Consider the following 20,520-nt stretch of genomic DNA (forward strand, 5'->3'; position numbering starts at 1 on the left):
AGCCTCTTGGTGTATGAAGCTCAGTAATTGTGGGGCAGCTCACACCTTTACGAGAAAAAATAAGAAGGTAGGACTTTTTTTACATTTAAAGTTAGTTGATTTATGTCAAACCAAAAGAGTATTTTCTCAGTCATTGCTTGAAGCTATAGAATAAGGGATGATTCATCCAGAGCTGCAGCACCTAAAGTAGTGTCATCTACAAATGCTATTAATTCTTCTTGACTATTAGGTGTGAACACCAACGTACTCTGAGAGTAAGATTTGTGACACAATCCACAGCAAACATTGTTAATTGGGGTGTTAAAAAGTCGGTAGAGATCGTTCACATATATGAGGAAGAGGGTTGGCCCAAGAATAGAACCTTGGGGTACTCCGTATTCAATTGGATTTTTTTCGTCTGTAACTTCTGTGGCGATAGATCTGTCAGTTAGGTATGACGAGAACCAAGACAATGCTTCCCCACGGACACCAAAATGACAAAGTTTTCCAATGAGAATCTTATGTGTAAGGCTGTCAAAAGCTTTCTTTACATCAAGAAAAATGGCTGCAGGAATAAGATTAGAATCTAAAGATCGTCGTATAAACTGAGAAGTCTATTACAAGCATGTTCTGTAGAATACTTTGCGCGAAACCCAAACTGATGCTGATGGAAAAAAAAATTAGCTTCAAGAAATTTCACCAGACGTTTGAGCATTGCTCTTTCAAATATCTTAGAGAACACTGACAGAAGAGAGATCGGTCTGTAGTTCCCAGGGTCCTTTCTGTCACCTCCTTTAAAGAAAGCTATAACACGAGCAAGTTTAAGACGTTGGGGAAATACTCCTAGTTCAAATGACCTATTAATCAAATGGTAAATTGGGATGATAATCAATGGAAGAATATGTTTAATTACTTTAGCAGAAATTTGGTCGAAACCTGCTGAAGAATTCTTTAAAGACAGAACAATATTTCTAATTTCCTGCACCGTAACCTCCCCAAGAACCATTGATTTCAAGCACGAGGGACCTAAGAACTGCTTCCAAGACTGTGACACAGAGGAATAAGAAACGCTATTAGCAGTTTTTTTCCCTATCTCCGCAAAGAATTTATTCATATGATGTCGAATTTGGCCTTTTTCTGTTACAAGTTGATCATCTACAATGAGAGACTTAGGCAGACCTTCTGGTTTCATGGACGGCCGACTAACTTCCTTAATCACGTCCCACGTCTTTTTTATATTTTTACCGCAATCAACAAATCTTTTTGTAAAATATACTGTTTTAGCTCTGTGAATAATTGATTTCAGAAAATTACGGTACAACTTAAATGCTTCTAACTTGGCCTTATTTGGTCTTTTTTTGTACTCCTTCCAAAGGTTCTGCTTCCTTTTTATTGATTTTAGGACTCCAGATGTTAACCATGGAGCTACAGGTGTTGATCTTTTTGATCGAGGATTATTTAAAGGAGCTTTTAGACAATAAGACGTGAATTTTTCCTTAACAGTGTCATAAAACCGGCCGAATATGTCATTATAATTGCCTAAACTAATATTTTCTGGTAGAGAAAAGTCCCATTTATATGTACCAAGACCTTCTTTCAGTCTATCCAGCTCCACTGGTGAGCAGCAAAATCTCGGTTTATCCTGGGGGACTAATTTTTGTGGATTTTGGAGGACTTGAAACAGGGCTGAAACTGGCAAATGGTCGGAAATGTCAGAAAGCAGTACTTCATTCCTAATGGAGTGAAGCGATGAAAAAATATTGTCAATTAACGTTGCTGACTGGTTTGAAATCCTTGTCGGTATGTTTATACAAGGAGCTAAACCGTACGAAATTAGTAAAGACAAGAGATTAGAAGCCTGCCTAGACGACGATTTCGTAAGGTCAAGGTTAAAGTCACCGATCAATATAACTTCATATTTTTCAGTTAGAACTTTCCTAAGAACGTCATCTAATGTTTCAAGAAATTCAGTCACAGATCCGCTTGGAGAACGATATACTTCGCCAATTATTACCCTTTTCTTAGCGTTAATTGGGATTTCAATAAAAAGTGACTCAAATATTTTTTCATTATTTATGCATAAATCATGTCTTAGTATAGCCTGAAAATTATTTTGGATGTAAAATCCGAGTCCATCTTTTTTGCCCATCTTACGGTTAAGAAAAATCGACATATAACCGGGGATATCCAAAAGTACCTGATTATTCTCATTCAAAAATCTTTTACAGAGACCGATAATTGCTGGGCACGAATCCCTACATAATAATTGACTATCGTCGAATGAAGAATTTAGGCCCTGAATGTTAAGATACACAACCGGAAAAACATCGCCCCACCGAGCTCCGGAGCCCCAAAATCTTAGCTCCTCCACAAACACGCTATCAATAATATTCACAAAATTTTCATCAAAACTCGTATTGGGGGCTTTACCAACCGGATTATTTATAATTTCATTAAAATTAACACTCTTAATTTCATTATCATTTAATCTCTCTAATGTTATGTTGGCGTTAATCCCCAACGGAGAATCAAAATTAACCATAATTACTTACTAATACAGGTGATCGAGAGTCATGCTGTAGTCGCGTGAACACCAGTGACGTCAACTGCTTAACATTCCCAAGTAAAAAGTCTAAGACACGAACTTGATTATTTTGATCTGAAACAAAAAGAAAATGACAAGTAAAATAGCACAGGAAGGTGTAAACACTGAGGGAAAAGAATGAAAAATAAAAGGGAAAAATACAATAAGACAAACAACAATAAAGAACAGCATTTTTTTTATATATAATATATAGAGTGGAAGCGAGCACTCGCTAATGATCATGCGTCAGAATCAAAATCAGTATTGGCCGAGGGGGAAACTAGGGTAAACGGGTCGTAGCATGCGTCACCAACCTTGATCCAGTTGGAACTAGGAGTCTTTTTGGATTCTAGCCATAATCTAGTCCCTTTTTGAACCACCTTTGTGTGAAACACTTTATCGGAGGGAACTTAACAATTTCTTAAATTATAAGCCGTACTCAGAAGCTCTTTCCGACGTTTAGCCAATTCGAATGGAAGGTCAATACTGACGCTTTTCCCCGTATTTCTTAGATTACCAACACTAGCCATAATATTATCCTTATGTCGAAGATTTAAAACAGATACAAGAATAGGGTCCGATGCCGGGCGCGAGTTTTGTCTGATGGGACGTTTAGCCTTACTTCTAAGTCTATAGATGGCCGTAAACTTAATATCCCTGTAGTTCCGTATCGACATTTCTGATAAAAAATCATTAACAGTTTCTTCAATGTTTTCATTTTCCTTGTTGGGTATCCCATGGATAAGAAGATTCTTGCGCTTAGCGTACAATTCGGTTCTTAAACACTGGTCTTTAACTGCAACAAGTGCAGATTTCAAGTCAGTGTTTTCTTTTTTAACGCTGCATTCTCCCTACGAATAATTTCAATCAATTGCTTCAAGTCGTCAATACGCTCATCGAAATACTTTTTCGAGACAGACATCGATAATTATATTATATCGGTAATTAATATATTGCTAAATATACAGTACGCTCGCTTCTTTCCTCAACTCATCAAACTGACATATCAAAGAAACTTACAGGCATGGGCCCCTTTCTTCATAAATCCAAATAAGAGGGGCCCCGGAATTAACAATGCAGTAATTGATGTAAAACAAGCCACAGTTAACAGAAATATTACGAAGTAAAAGAGATGTCTTGCCTCGACAAGAGTTAGTTCAGTACTGAACTAAGGTAAGTTCATTGGTAAGCCTATTCTCTCCAAGAGGTCATTCCTGGTTACGACGGACTTCTTAACCCCATAACGGTCCGAGGACTTACTCGTAATTTGAGCTTAGAGAACCCATTCCCTACTCAACCCTTTCCTTGGTTATAAGTGATTCTTCAATTCTTTGATACATAGTCTTTTTGTGCTTTAGAGCATATTAATTAAGATCTGTAAACAGATTCCTTATCTACAATTAGAGAGGATCTATTTCTTTCTGCAGCCGAGTCCTGGCTGGTAAGGAATTTTTAAAAAAATCTGCAAATCAGTTATGCAAAATCTGGTTTTTGCTTTAAAGTATCTCCATTAAATCTTTTTTAACCTTTATTTTGACCCTCCCATAGTAATTTATTTTCATACAGTTAAAATAGTCTTTATTGGAAAATCGTACGGACTACTCGCTGGCAAGTTTCACAAAATAGCCCTGGGAAGACTTTACAACACTTTTTTTGCACCACATGTCTTCTTCTTGGTCCCTTTGTGGACCAATACCTGAGCGGAAGAAAATTAGATTTTTTTCTTCCATTTTTGCAAATATTTTCTGCAATTGCCGCTCTGGGCCCGAAACCAGAACATTTCGAGTATATATGGCGTTTTCGATAGTTCCAAAAAATAAAACAGCTTGTGAATAGGTTCTACAAGCGTCGAGAAAATATTGTCGACTTTCCACTTAATTGTGCTGCTTAAGCAGCTGAGATATTGTTTGCTTTTTTTTAGTCTTTTTTGTTTATTGTTTCTGTTTTCATTTTTTTATTTTTTGTGTATTTGTACTCATCTAAGTGCATGTTATGTATGTAAAGAGGGTTTAAAATAAATTATTCTTATTATTATATGGTTTGCTGGCGGCGGTTCTTGGTTATAGAGCCAAAATTTTCATGTAAGACATAAATAATTTCACTGTTTTAGATAAATCCCTTATTATTTTACTTGTTATTGTTTTTAACACAATACATGTCTGTGTTAACAATATGAAAGTACATTCTGCCGAAAAAAGTAGCTTTGTTTTGTGTTAATTGTGCTCTAAGCTTTTTCAGCCGTCCGAGCCATATCACAGAGACACCTGACAAGGCCGTTTCAAGGGGGGGGGGAGAACAAATTTTTGGTGGGTCTCTTAAGTTATTCTTTTGTACTCCCCGAAAAAAAACTATCTTTTTGTAAAATCCTTTTTTCGATCTTCACTCCCGTTAATTAATCATAAAAATTAAGTTGGAAATTTGGTTGTAGGCCAGATCAACAGAATGCATTGGAGATGGATTAATGCCATTATACTCGTCCACAGTTCTCTTTTATTGAGAATTAAATAAAAAAAACTAATTTTTTTAGCTGAAAGTAAGGAGCGACATTAAAACTTAAAACGAACAGAAATTACTCCGTATATGAAATGGGTTGTCCCCTCCGCAATCCCTCGCTCTTTACGCTAAAGCTTTTAATTGTTTTAAAAAGTAGAATTGTGGCAAAGAGTCAAACTTTAGCGTAAAGAGCGAGGGATTGCGGAGGGGACAACCCATTTCATATACGGAGTAATTTCTGTTCGTCTTAAGTTTTAATGTCGCTCCTTACTTTCAGCTAAAAAAATTAGTTTTTTTTTTATTTAATTTCTGAACGTTTTTGAATTAATGCGTGTTTGGTTTTGGCTCTCAGCACATAAATTATTAAAATGAAATTTGTATATTAATTCTTTATTGGCTAAATGGCTTTCTCTTAGTTTTGATCAGACGATTTTGAGAAATAAGGGATGGAGAAGGAGGCCTAGTTGCCCTCCAATTTTTCGGTTACTTAAAAAGGCAACTAGAACTTTTAATTTTTAACGAACGTTTTTATTAGTAAAAAATATACGTAACATAAGAATTAACTTACGTAACAAACTTTCATAACCGTGTATTTGTGTTATGTATACGAGGGGGTTTGTACCCTCGTTAATACCTCGCTCTTTACACTAAATCGTAAGTTTTGTCCCAATTCTTTAAGAATCACCCCTGAATCAGAAAGGCCGTAGAATAAATAGTTGAAATTACTAAAAATACTTTAGCATAAAGAGCGAGGTATTTATCTCCTCCTAAATACCTTGCTCTTTATGCTAAAGTATTATTAGAACCCCTTATATTCGTAATAATATCTGTTCGTTTTAAGTTTCAATGCTACTCCTTCCTTTCATTTGAAAAAAGTTTTCATGTTTATTTTTTATTGTTTTCTTATAGTAATGCTAGAAAATCCTGCGCCCTTTTCATTGAATTTTTCTTCCCCCATGACAGATTCCTCCAAGGAAAGATCCTCCAACATAGCCCCCTCTCCTCAGCCCCACCCCCAAACAAAATAAAATCCCCCAGAAAACGTATGTACACTTCCCAATAACCATTATTATATGTAAACACTGGTCAAAGTTTGTAACTTGCAGCCCCTCCCCCAGGGATTGTGGGGGAGTAAGTCATTCCCAAAGACACAGTTATTACGGTTTTCAACTATGCGGAGCAAAATGGCTATCTCAAAATTTTGATCCGTTGACTTTGGGAAAAACATGAGCGTGGGAGGGGGCCCAGATGCCCTCCAATTTTTTGGGTCACTTAAAAAGGGCACTAGAACTTTTCATTTCCGTTAGAATGAGCCCTCTTGCGACATTCTAGGACCACTTGGTCGATACTATGTCCCCTGGAAAAAAAAACAAAAAAAAAAAACAAACAAATAAACACGCACCCGTGATTTGTCTTCTGGCAAAAAATACAAAATTCCACATTTTTGTAGATAGGAGCTTGAAACTTCTACAGTAGGGTTCTCTGATACGCTGAATCTGATGGTGTCATTTTCGTTAAGATCCTACGACTTTTAGGGGGTGTTTTCCCCTATTTTCTTAAATAAGGCAAATTTTCTCAGGCTCTTAACTTTTGATGGGTAAGACTAAACTTGATGAAACTTATATATTTAAAATCAGCATTAAAATGCGATTCTTTTGATGTAGCTATTGATACCAAAATTCAATTTTTTAGAGTTTTGGTTACTATTGAGCCGGGTCGCTCCTTACTACAGTTCGTTACCACGAACTGTTTGATATATTACCCAAAAGCCTTCACTTTTTTAAATTCAAACAAGTTTTTTCTTTATTTTGCTCTTAAAATATATTTATTACGCTTGCATACTTTCCTATAACACCAAACTACCATCAAAGTTTCATTTTGTTAATTTTAAGCGAGTTTTATCTTATTTTTTAAAATTTTTAAACTACAGTTCGTTACCACGAACTGTTTGATCCCGTAATATCCTGTAAATCCCGTAATATGTCTATAAATTTTTTGTTCCTTGTGACCACTGCTTAGATATACAATATTGCGATATTATATATTGTGTGTATATCGATATTGTATATCTAAGCTGTGCTTCTGGCAGGAGTTTCTTGCCGGATATGCAAAACCCGAAAAGGTACTTGAAGGTATTCAGGCATTCAGAAGGCATCTGTTGACTAGAAAATGTGTTAAAACATTTTAAAATGGAATACTAGACAAATATTTTTCATTGGATTAGTTCTAGGTATGTGGATTATCTACTCCCAAGATACTGCACTCCTTTTGTAGAGAAACCACTCGCTTTGCTAAATTTTTCTTCTTTCTGTGTGATGAATGCTAAAGGATAGGTTTTTGATCAGTGATTAAATGAAAAAAAAATTCAACTGAAAGTAAGGAGCTATGTTATGTTCGCTAGGATTCTTGTTTACCTACTAATTGCTATCTATGAAAGGAGTTATGTTAGGAAAATAAAATTCTCAAGGATGGGTCTAAGGACTAGAGTGTGTCCTGGAAAGGCATTTTGAAGTATCTACCACCACTCCTCCTGCTAGAGGGCCCAGACCTTGGATGACAATTAAAAATCTTCGTGTTTTAAAATTGAAAACCCTCAGAATATATCTTCTGCTTAAATTAAGCTTAACAAAAATGTTTTCAGCTTCACAACTTTCCTCAATCCCAATTTATGAGTTACAATTTAATCCCACAAATACATTTCCTAAATTTAGAAAAAGAACTCGTTAATTTGGCTTAAAACTCTACTCAAAACAACAGGAATTGGACTTTCAGAATTAACACCAGAGATAAAGAAACTAATAGCTGAAATTTAAGGTAAAATGTCTTTTTGTCAAAGTTTCAATAGGTATAAAACTGTGAAGTAGACAAATTTCCGAGACTTAGAAATCAGAAGAGTGCTAACATGGATGCTTGGCTATACCTTCCAAGAGTATGGCTTTGGCCCAGAATTCATTTTCATAACTAAACCCTTTTCCAAGACAGCAAAAAGTAGCTAAACTAGAATTTTACCAAAGCTTAGCGATACCTTCCCAAAGTATGTTTTGTCCCTGAATTCTTTGCTGAAGTTTCATTTTAAAAAAAATCTAAACCCTTTCTAAAACACCAAAAAGTAGCTTAACTTGAATTTTAGGTACCTGTCTATTATATAAAACACACTCGAGAGATGAAGTTTGGTGACAATAAAATATGATGATAATAGAATACTTTACTAGCAAAATTGCGAATGTCATCTGTGAATTATCAAATTGGGAGCTTCGGCGTCGGCTGACCGTCTCAAAGACAAAGAAAAGTTCATTATAACGCGATTCTTGACCTATTTCATTTTACACAATTATTAACGCGATTCTTGAGGACGGGAAAATTGGTTCTATAAAATTATCCATGAAAAAAAAAAAAAATAAAGACCAAATCATGATCCAAAGTTGCAAGATCATGTACCTTGGCCATTGCAACAAAATGATAATGGTAAAAAAAAAATGAGTAGCTATCTCAACATTTAGTGGTTATAGTTTCCCGAGTATGTTGTTCTACTGGCTGTTCTTGGGGGAGAGTGGGACTATGGTAGGGAGTGACTTCATTTGGTATGCAAATAGCGTCATTTGTTTGTAAGAAATTCTGCTGAAGGGGTTAATAGGCTACCATTAGAAAAAATCCTATCTGTTACTAGCACTACCCTAAACTGCCAACCAAGATTTTATGGGAGGACTCAGGGGCGAACAGTGTCCTCTCCAGTAAACAATAGTGTTAAATTTGTTTAACACGTTTTTTGGTGATAATATTAGGCCAGCAGGAGGTTAATGGTTGTTAAATAGGTTGACACAGGAGTTACAACAGTGATGGAGTCAGATCTTGACGAATTGAAATTTATTTCAAATGTAAATTGGGCAGGGAGGAACATCAATTGGTGGTTTCAATGAGGATAGATAGTTTGCCTGTGGGTTAAAGATGGAAATATTTGGGGAAAGCTAGGAAGATAGACGGTCAAAAGTATTGTCTGATGTGTGGTGAAGACGATTTTCTTTTTAACTGAAGGGTAAATGTCAGCAGTTGTGGGAGTTGGGAAGGGTATTTTTAAGAGGGTAAAATTTGGATATGATTGATAGGTAAAAGTTATGGGGACGAAGAATTTAAAGAAATGGGAAAGTTCTAGGAAGATAGCTATGGCGCATCGGGGTACTTTTTTCTTAGTCTTGGTTGCTGCAGTAGTTGTAGTAGCTTTGAAGGGAGTATTAGCATTAAAAGCAATAGCATTATTATCAGTAGTAGCAGTATGAGCAGAAGCAGTAGCATAAGTATACAAGTATTTTCTTTTGGTTTGTTCAACATCCCCTACAACAAGCCTTGGTAGTTTCAACTTCACACAGAAAACTGTTCCTAAGATATTGCCGTTAGGCCCATTTGAGAATCTGCAAAGAGTTGGGGTGTTACGATTAAGTTCACCCCCCCAAAAAAAATCTTTTAAAATTTCACCTTTATACCCTTAGGCATAGTTGTAATAATAGTCACAGTAGTAATATTTGAGGTCAAGCATGTTTTGACTTAGTTCAAATTTTCCCTCAATATTGTAAATGAAGTAGCATGGATGTAGTCGTAATGATAGTTGTAGTAGTATTGATAGCAGGCAAATATTCCCTTTTTGATCATCTCTCTTATCATTTCCTGATTTTTTCACATTAATATACTCAGGCATTCCTGAGTTTACACCCTTTTGACAATAAGTATAAACATAGCGTCTTTTGAGTCAGGTCAACACTCCCCGCAACATTCTCTAAAAGGCTCACCTGAGTGCCCATCGTCTTCTTGGAAAGTAAAGGTCAAACATCCAAACATTTCTCAAAACATACACTATATCTACACAATGAACGAATTGTATAACTTACAGCCCATGCTCTGAGGACTGTGGGGAGGTTGAAATCTCTAAAGACATAATTATTGGACCTTTCAACAATGCTGAACAAAATAGTTGACTTAAATTTTAATCATTTAATCAGACGGGTTTTGGGGAATTATAGGCTTGGGGGTTGATTGTCCTCCATTCTCTTTCTTACTCTTAAAAAAGGGCACTAAAACTTCCCACTTCCAAATAAAGGAGATCCATCCAATCCAAAGTTTATGCGACCATCCGTTCCATAAAAATCTTATATTTCTTGGGGCATGACTTACAATCCTTGCCTATAGTCTCTGGGTTGCTGTTTCCACCCTAAGAACAATGCTAAATGAATTTTAGACTATAGGTATCAAAATGACTATCTCACAATTTCGATTGAATCCTTTTTGGGATTAAATAAAAAAAAAGTTTTTTTTTAACTGAAAGTGAGGAGCGACATTAAAACTTAAAACGAACAGATCGTTTTAAGTTTTAATGTCGTTTTAAGTTTTAATGTCGCTCCTTACTTGCAATTAAAAAAAATCGCTTCTTTTATTTATTTTCTGAACGTTTTTGAAATAATGCATTTTTTTGTCTTGGCTAGCCGCAAATGAATAATTAAAAAGAATTTGCATACTAATATTTTTTGCTAAAGTTTGACTTTGTCACAACTCCACTTTTTAAAATAATAACAAACTTTAGCGTGAAGAGCGAGGTGTTGAGGAGGAGACAAACCCTCATATATGGAATAATTCCTGTTCGTTTTAAGTTTTATTGTTGCTCCTTACTTGCAGTTAAAAAAAGCTTGTTATTTTTATTTAATTTCTGTACGTTTTTGAATTGATGCATCTTTCGATTTTGGCACATGAATAATTAAAAAGAAATTTGCATATTAATCTTTTTTGTGGCTAAATAGTTTTAGCCACAAAAATCTCATAGTTTTGATCGGACGATTTTGGAAAGAAAGGGGTGGGGGAGGAAGCCTATTCGCCCTCCGATTTTTTCCTACTTAAAAATGCAACTAGAACTTTTAATTTGTTTACGAACGTTTTTATTAGTAATAAAAATACGTAACTTGTAAATAACTAACATAACGAACTTCTATATTTGTATATTTTTATTTCGAATATGAGGGGGTTCACCCCCTCGTCAATACTTCGCTCTTTCCACTAAAGCTTGAATTTTGTCCCAATTCTTTAAGAATGACCCCTGAATCACAAAGGCCGAAGAATAAATAGTTGAAATTAATAAAAATATTTCAGCATAAAGAGCAATAGACGAACCCCCTGATATACGTAATATTTTCTCTTCGTTTTAAGTTTTAATGCTGCTCCTTACTTCCAGTTGAAAAAACTTTTTTATTTATTTTCTCATTGTTTTTCTTTAAATAATGCTATAAAATCCTGCGCCCCCTTCACGGAAATTCTCTCCCCTCATGATAAATTCCTTCATGGGAAGATCCTCCCACGGAACCCTTTCCCCCGATCCACCCCCACCCCAACGCGAAAAAGTTCCCTGAAAATGTCTATACACTTCCCAATAACCATTACTATATTTAAACAATGATCACTTTATAACTTGCAGTCCCTCCCCCAGGGACTGCGGGGAATTAACTCGTCCCAAAAGACATAGTTATTAGGTTTTTCGAATATGCTGAACAAAATTGCTTTCTCAAAATTTTGATCCGGTGACTTCAGAACATTTAATTTCCGTCAGAATGAGCTCTCTTGCGACATTCTAGAACCACTGGGTCAATACGATCACCCCTGGAAAAAACAAACAAACAAATTAACACGCATCCGTGATCTGTCTTCTGGCAAAAAATTCAAAATTCCAAATTTTTGTAGATATGAGCTTGAAACTTCTACAGTATGGTTTTCTGATCCGCTGATATGATGGTGTGATTTTCGTTTAAATTCTATGATAAAAATAGTGTGACTGTTGTGAAATAAATGTGAATTTCGTTCAAACCCTGTTTTCTAAAACACAGCAAATTTTCTCAGGCTCGTAACTTTTGATGGGTAATACTAAACCTGATGAAACGTATATATATATATATATATATATATATATATATATATATATATATATATATATATATATATATATATATATATATATATATATATATATATATATATATATATAATCAGCATTAAAATTCAAACAGTTCGTTACCACGAACTGTAGTTGTTCTCTATCATCTTTGATTCTCAAAATGGAACTAGAACTATACACTTCAAATTACGCTAAAGTTTGAAGTTACGCTAAAGTTTAAAGAACTATACCTCGCTCTTTACGCTAAAGTTTGACTCTTTGCCACAATTCTACTTTTTAAAACAATTAAAAGCTTTAGCGTAAAGAGCGAGGGATTGCGGAGGAGACAACCCATTTTATATACTGAGTAATTTCTGTTCGTTTAAGTTTTAATGTCGCTCCTTACTTTCAGCTAAAAAAATTAGTTTTTTTTAATTTAATAATACACTGAGCCCACGTCAGTCCTTACTTAGACAGTGCTATTGCACTGCCTATGATGAAATTCTTGATAAATGTTTATGGATAAGCTTGGCCATACCATTAAGCCAAATTACATGAGCTTAAACCTCAGCAGACCCTGATTTTGACATACTAAGAGTCTGTCAGACTTTTAAACGATCAATGAGCGCCAATTTTGAAAAGAAATCCCTAATTTAAAAAGTGGTATGAAATGCAGTCGTTCCCACATTTTATAAAATCTTGCCACTTCAAGTTCAAACCATTAGTTAAATCAATTTTTATTAATATTCTCTGCAGAAAATTCCCAACTACGGGCCAATTCTGGAAATTTTGTTTGATTGTTGCCAAAAAGTATTCATCTCCCTGAATATCCAACAGAGGTCATCCTGGTGTATTGCCAATTTTAGAGCACGCTCAACTAAAAGTCAGGTTTCCACAATCTTGCATATCTTTTTTCAAAACTCAGCTGCTCATTTTCTTACACACCTACCAGGGCTGGTAGTCATAATCTAATTTGGAATAAAAACTGATTCCTAGAGATGAAACTATTAACAATGAACTTCAAATTTTGGAGCTTGTAACTTTACTCTCTAGTAGAAATCTTATCATAGGCAGCACCATAGCGCTGCCTAAGTAAAGAGCGATGTTGGTGCAATGTATTAATTATTATTTATTTTTCTTAGACCAAGGTACTTCTCAGCAAAGGAGTTGTCATAGAAACTTCTAAAAGAGCTCATTCGATTTCAAATTGAAAGGGCTAGTGCCCTTTTAAAAAATTGAAAGTAATTGGAGGGCAACTAACCCTCTCCCACGCTCTTCATTTCCCCAAACACATTCAATCAAAAATATGAGATAGCCATTTTGTTCAACGTTATTGAAAGGTCCAAAAATTAGGCATTGTTGTAATCTCTAGGCAAAATATCGAATCATCATTAAATGTTCGGGTTTTGGTCCTTCCTACTGACATTATATAACTGATTTCGTTCAAACCTGTAAGATGAATCACGTAACGCGTGGTTTGAATTAAAACATAAGTTTTCAAACAGTTCGTGGTAACGAACTGTAGTAAGGAGCGATCCGGCTCAATAGTAACCAAAACTCTAAAAATTGAATTTTGATATCAATAGCTACATCAAAAGAATCGCATCTTAATGCTGATTTTAAATATATAAGTTTCATCAAGTTTAGCCTTAGCCATCAAAAGTTACGAGCCTGAGAAAATTTGCCTTATTTAGGAAAATAGGGGGAAACACCCCCTAAAAGTCGTAGGATCTTAACGAAAATGACACCATCAGATTCAGCGTATCAGAGAACCCTACTGTAGAAGTTTCAAGCTCCTATCTACAAAAATGTGGAATTTTGCATTTTTTGCCAGAAGACAAATCACGGGTGCTGTTTATTTGTTTTTTTTTTTTTTTTTTTTCCCCAGGGGTCATTGTATCGACCAAGTGGTCCTAGAGTGTCGCAAGAGGGCTCATTCTAACGGAAATGAAAAGTTCTAGTGCCCTTTTTAAGTGACCCAAAAATTGGAGGGCATCTAGGCCCCCTCCTACGCTCATTTTTTCCCAAAGTCAACGGATCAAAATTTTGAGATAGCCATTTTGTTTAGCATAGTCGAAAATCATAATAACTATGTTTTTGGGGATGAATTACTCCCCCACAGTCCCTGGGGGAGGGGTTGCAAGTTACAAACTTCAACCAGTGTTTACATATAATAATGGTTATTGGGAAGTGTACAGACGTTTTCTTGGGGATTTTTTGGTTTTAGGGGTAGGGTTGAGGAAGGGGGCTATGTGGGAGGATTTTTCCTTGGAGAAATATGCCATGGGGGAAAAAATTCAATGAAAAGGGCGCAGGACGAATCTGGTCACGTTAGAAAAAAACGTCAAATTAAGAGCTTAATATACAATGCTGGGTGTTCGTAGCCTCTCTATTATGGAGTATAATTTGAAAATAACACAACTATACGAGCGATAAAACATATATACCACAACCATAACTCAACTAACGAAAGAACTGCTAAGAGATAACGCAACTATAAAGCGAAAACAGGTGAAAACTAACGGGAAAATAAACGAACTAAGAGGTGGAAGGGGCCCAGAGAAAAAATATAATCCTTTTTCAATTTTGAGCCTAAAAGGAGTTTAATTAAACTCGCAAAGGAGTAATAATGTCAGAAGCCCCGAAATACCGAATTATTTTCTTTTCAAACAGTTCGTGGTAAGGAACTGTAGTAAGGGGCGACCCGGCTCAATAGTAAACGAAACTCTAAAAAAGGAATTTAGATGCTAAAAGATACATCAAAAGAATCGAATTTTTACGCTGATTCTAATTATATAAGTTTCAATTAATTTAGTCTTTGTCATCAAAAGTTACGAGCCTGAGAAAATTTGCCCTATTTTGGAAAAAAGGGGGAAACATCCCCTAAAAGTCATAGAATCTTAACGAAAATCACACTATCGCATTCGGTATATCAGAGAACTCTATAGCAAAAATTTCAAGCTCCTATCTAAAAAATGTGGAATTTTGTATTTTTTGCCAGAAGACAAATCACGGGTGCGTGTTTATTTGTTTGTTTGTTTTTTGTTTTTTTTTCCCAGGGGTCATCTTATCGACCAAGTGGTCCTAGAATGTCGCGAGAGGGCTCATTCTAACGGAAATGAAAAGTTCTAGTGCCCTTTTTAAGTGACCAAAAAAATTGGAGGGCAAATAGGCCCCCTCCCATGCTCATTTTTTTCCAAAAGTCAACAGATTAAAATTTTAAGATAGCCATTTTGTTCAGCATAGTCGAAAACCATAATAACTATGTCTTTGGGAATGACTTACTCCCCCACAATCCCTGAGGGAGGGGCTGCAAGTTACAAACTTTGACCAGTGTTTACATATAGTAATGGTTATTGGGAAGTGTACAGACGTTTTCATGGGGATTTTTTGGTTTGGGGGGTGGGTTTGATGGGAGAGGGCCTTGTGGGAGGATCTTTCCTTTGAGGAATATGTCATGGGGGAAGAAAAATTCAATGAAAAGGGCGCAGGATTTTCTAGCATTACTATAAAAAAAACAATGAAAAAATAAACATGAAAACGTTTTTTCAAATGAAAGTAAGGAATAGCATTGAAATTTAAAACGAACAGAGATTATTACGCATATAAGGGGTTCTAAAAATACTTTAGCATAAAGAGCGAGGTATTTAGGAGGAGATAAATACCTCGCTCTTTATGCTAAAATATTTTTAGTGATTTCAACTATTTATTCTACGGCCTTTTTGATTCAGGGGTCATTCTTAAAGAATTGGGACAAAACTTACGATTTAGTGTAAAGAGCGAGGTATTAACGATGGTACAAACCCCCTCGTACACATAATAAAAATATAAGAATATAAAAGTTTACTACGTAAGTTAATTCTTAAGTTACGTATATTTTTTACTAATAAAAACGTTCGTTGAATATTAAAAGTTCTAGTAGCCTTTTTAAGTAACCGAAACATTGGAGGGCAGTTAGGCCTCCTTCCCCACCCCTTATTTCTCAAAAGCGTCTGATCAAAACTTAGAGAAAGCCATTTAGCCAAAAAAAATTAATATATTAATTTCATTTCAATAATTTATGTGCGGAGAGCCAAAATCAAACATGCATTAATTCAAAAACGTTCAGAAATTAAATAAAAAAACTAGTTTTTTTAACTGAAAGTAAGGAGCGACATTAAAACTTAAAACGAACAGAAATTACTCCGTATATGAAATGGGTTGTCCCCTCCGCAGTCCCACGCTCTTTACGCTAAAGTTTTTAATTGTTTTAAAAAGTAGAATTGTGGCTAAGAGTCAAACTTTAGCGTAAAGAGCAAGGGATTGCGGAGGGGACAACCCATTTCATATACGGAGTAATTTCTGTTCGTTTTAAGTTTTAATTTCGCTCCTTACTTTCAGTTAAAAAAAGTAGTTTTTTTTTTAATATTGCTCAGGCACCATAAATATTTTTGCAGTTTACGGAATAACTTTAGCGATCCTGAACTGAACTTAAAAAAATTGAAAATTTTTTCTTTTCTTAAAAAGACACTGCTTATACTTATAAAAAAAAAAAAAACAATTCGATAATGATATTGTTCTAACAACGATGTCTACTAAGCTTCAAACTCTTTCTTTCGTTTTTTAACTTGTGTTGAATTGTTGTAACCCCTGTTTAAATATAGGTAAATGTTTAGTTCTGTTCCAAGTGCTCCAAAGTGCGTATTACTGCATATAGCAAGATTTTGACGATCACATTTTGTTTCCTTGTCATTATTAAAGAAGCGCATCCATTTCTGGTTGACCCTCCTCCTCCATAGGGCAAGCTAAAAATGCATAAAGTGGACTTGCTTACATGTAACATTACCTATAGAGCAAATCGTATTAGTCCATGAGCCCCGCCGGCAGCGGGGCTAACAAATTTAATTTTTGTAAGCAGCAATTCTAATTTTTTTATTTTTATGTTTTAAAATGTGTCCTTAAATGGGTTGCTTTTACTGTATCAAAACTCATGTTTTTTTGTGTGTTTTCAGTAGTCATAGTTTTCTATAAAACAGGAAAACATAGAGAAATATCAGGAGCTCGCTCATTTCCATTGCTTATATCGATACATGTTAGATAGAGTGGAAAGTAATAATTCTATTTGTTTTAAGTTACAGCTTTGCTCTTTACTTTCCTCAGAAAATTTTATTTTTAACAAGTAATTTGATATATAATGACATTATTATCTGGAAGCTCATTAAGCAGTAATTTATTGCACTGCAATTTTTATTTCATTGTCAATGCTGCCACAAAAACAAAAGAAAATATTTGTACTATAATTACTTTTCAGTAAAGCGCCAATCACGGTATAGGCTTCAGACTTTTACGGTTGGAGTAGCGGGCAGAAGCCAAACTCTTTTTTGTAATGAAAACTATATGTCTGGAAAAGACCAATTTAAAAAAGAAACAAAGTTTTTCTGAGGAAAGTAAAGAGCGAAGTTGAAACTTACAACGAACAAAAATTAATAACATCATAGCTTATCTAGCACATATCGATAAAACTAGTGAAAATGAAGCAACTGGTGGTATTTCCCTACGTTTGTAGGGTTACAGAAAACTAGCGCTTTACTGAAAACAAAAAAAAAATATAAGACCGCTGGTGCTGTAAAAGTAAACTATTTAAGAACACTTAACAGTGTAAAAATAAAGTATTTTAGGATTGTTGTTTTTTTAATGTGACATCCGTTCTGCACAATGAACTCAGTCCAACTATCGACTATCGTTCTGGATCTGAAAACAACACCTTATGATTGTGATTTTGATTGTGATTGTGATTATTTATGATTTTGTAGACAAGTTTAAAGAGGACCAATTTTGATAATATTCGGACTACAGATTCGCTTTAGAAATTTTATCATAACTTAAAATTCTCCGCTGTATTGATAGAAATAACCGGATTTCCTGAGCTCATCAAATTGTTTATTTGTTCTTCATTTCGAGTAATCCTAGGTGAGACTAAGATAAAATCTGAGAAATCGATTCATTATTTTTGGATCCTGTTTAATGACTTTTCACTTATTTAGATAGTATTTATTTTTATGCCTAAGTTTTTAAGATAATTTTAATTGTATACTGATATTTACTGATATCACAGCTCGTGTAAGATTATGACAGGTGTTATAGATAAATTTGTTGTTTTGAGTCTTAACTTTTGAATCCCTAATCAATATTCTTGTTTTTATACTTGGCTTTTGTGTTTTCAGGAGAGTGCTAGTTTCTTTTAATTTTACAAACATAGGGGAAATATCACCACTTATTTTTAGCACTAGTTTTATATGTTCGATAGGCTGTAATGAAATAATTTTCGTTTTTATATATATATATATAAATATTAACATAGTTAATATTGTTAAAAATATTAACATAGGGGAAATATCACCACTTATTTTTAGCAATAGTTTTATATGTTCGAGAGGCTGTAATGAAATAATTTTCGTTTTTATATATATATAAAAATATTAACATAGTTAATATTGTTAAAAATATTAACATAGGGGAAATATCACCACTTGTTTTTAGCACTAGTTTTATATGTTCGAGAGGCTGTAATGAAATAATTTTCGTTTTTATATATATATGAAAATATTAACATAGTTAATATTGTTAAAAATATTAACATAGGGGAAATATCACCACTTGTTTTTAGCACTAGTTTTATATGTTCGAGAGGCTGTAATGAAATAATTTTCGTTTTTATATATATATAAAAATATTAACATAGTTAATATTGTTAAAAATATTAACATAGGGGAAATATCACCACTTATATTTAGTACTAGTTTTATATGTTCGAGAGGCTGTAATGAAATAATTTTCGTTTTTATATATATATATAAAAATATTAACATAGTTAATATTGTTAAAAATATTAACATAGGGGAAATATCACCACTTATTTTTAGCACTAGTTTTATATGTTCGAGAGGCTGTAATGAAATAATTTTCATTTTTATATATATATATATAAAAATATTAACATAGTTAATATTGTTAAAAATATTAACATAGGGGAAATATCACCACTTATTTTTAGCACTAGTTTTATATGTTCGATAGGCTGTAATGAAATAATTTTCGTTTTTATATATATATAAAAATATTAACATAGTTAATATTGTTAAAAATATTAACATAGGGGAAGTATCACCACTTATTTTTGGCACTAGTTTTATATGTTCGAGAGGCTGTAATGAAATAATTTTCGTTTTTATATATATATAAAAATATTAACATAGTTAATATTGTTAAAAATATTAACATAGGGGAAATATCACCACTTATTTTTAGCACTAGTTTTATGTGTTCGAGAGGCTGTAATGAAATAATTTTCGTTTTTACATATATATAAAAATATTAACATAGTTAATATTGTTAAAAATATTAACATAGGGGAAATATCACCACTTATTTTTAGCACTAGTTTTATATGTTCGATAGGCTGTAATGAAATAATTTTCGTTTTTATATATATATAAAAATATTAACATAGTTAATATTGTTAAAAATATTAACATAGGGGAAATATCACCACTTATTTTTGGCACTAGTTTTATATGTTCGAGAGGCTGTAATGAAATAATTTTCGTTTTTATATATATATAAAATATTAACATAGTTAATATTGTTAAAAATATTAACATAGGGGAAATATCACCACTTATTTTTAGCACTAGTTTTATATGTTCGAGAGGCTGTAATGAAATAATTTTCGTTTGTTATAAGTTTCAACTTTGCTCTTTACTTTCCTTAGAAAGACTTTTTTTTATTAACATTTGCCCATTTTTGATTTAAATTTAATGTAGAAGCAACACTGCAGTTATCATTTTCCCGGAGACGAAGTAGCTTCGTCATATATGGGACAATGATTTCCGTTCTTTTTAAATTTCAGAGCTACTCCTTACCCGCAGTAGGGGGAGGGCTCTTCCCCTCCTAGATATTTTCATACCCAAGTAGTAATCGCACGCTTGACACTCGGATTTAAAGTCATAAAGCTCTCTTCTAAACTATACTTTTCTCGTTTGTGTACACTCCTATAACAAAAATTAAACTAAAAAAAAACTAATTTTTTTAGCTGAAAGTAAAGAGCGACATTAGAACTTAAAACAAACAGAAATTACTCCGTATATGAAATGGAATGTCCCCTCCGCAATCCCTCGCTCTTTACGCTAAAGCTTTTAATTGTTTTAAAAAATAGAATTGTGGCAAAGAGTCAAACTATAGCGTAAAGAGCGAGGGATTGCGGAGGGGACAACCCATTTCATATACGGAGTAATTTCTGTTCGTTTTAAGTTTTAATGTCGCTCCTTACTTTCAGCTAAAAAAAATTAGTTTTTTTTTAATTTAATTTCTGAACGTTTTTGAATATAGTCGCCCTCCAATTTTTCGGTTACTTAAGAATGCAACTAGAACTTTTAATTTTTAACGAATGTTTTTATTAGTAAAAAATATACGTAACTTAAGAATTAACTTACGTAACAAACTTTCATAATCTCATATTTTTATTATGTATACGAGGGGGTTTGTACCCTCGGTAATGCCTCACTCTTTACACTAGATCGTA

The 20,520-nt window shown here is 33.8% G+C and overlaps 1 protein-coding gene across 2 annotated transcripts in view; it reads left to right on the plus strand.

The window, feature by feature from the left end:
• The first annotated feature begins 7,193 nt into the window (after positions 1–7,193).
• The window catches only part of LOC136025257 (kinesin-like protein KIF11), an 86,584-nt gene continuing 73,257 nt past the window's right edge, over positions 7,194–20,520 (plus strand). For both annotated transcript variants that reach the window (XM_065701105.1, XM_065701106.1), the window contains exon 1: positions 7,194–7,286. The gene's annotated coding sequence lies outside the window, so the exon portion shown is untranslated. The remainder of the gene's footprint in view (positions 7,287–20,520) is intronic.

This window comes from Artemia franciscana, chromosome 3 (genome assembly GCF_032884065.1).
Source record: "Artemia franciscana chromosome 3, ASM3288406v1, whole genome shotgun sequence".
Lineage (NCBI taxonomy): Eukaryota > Metazoa > Arthropoda > Branchiopoda > Anostraca > Artemiidae > Artemia > Artemia franciscana.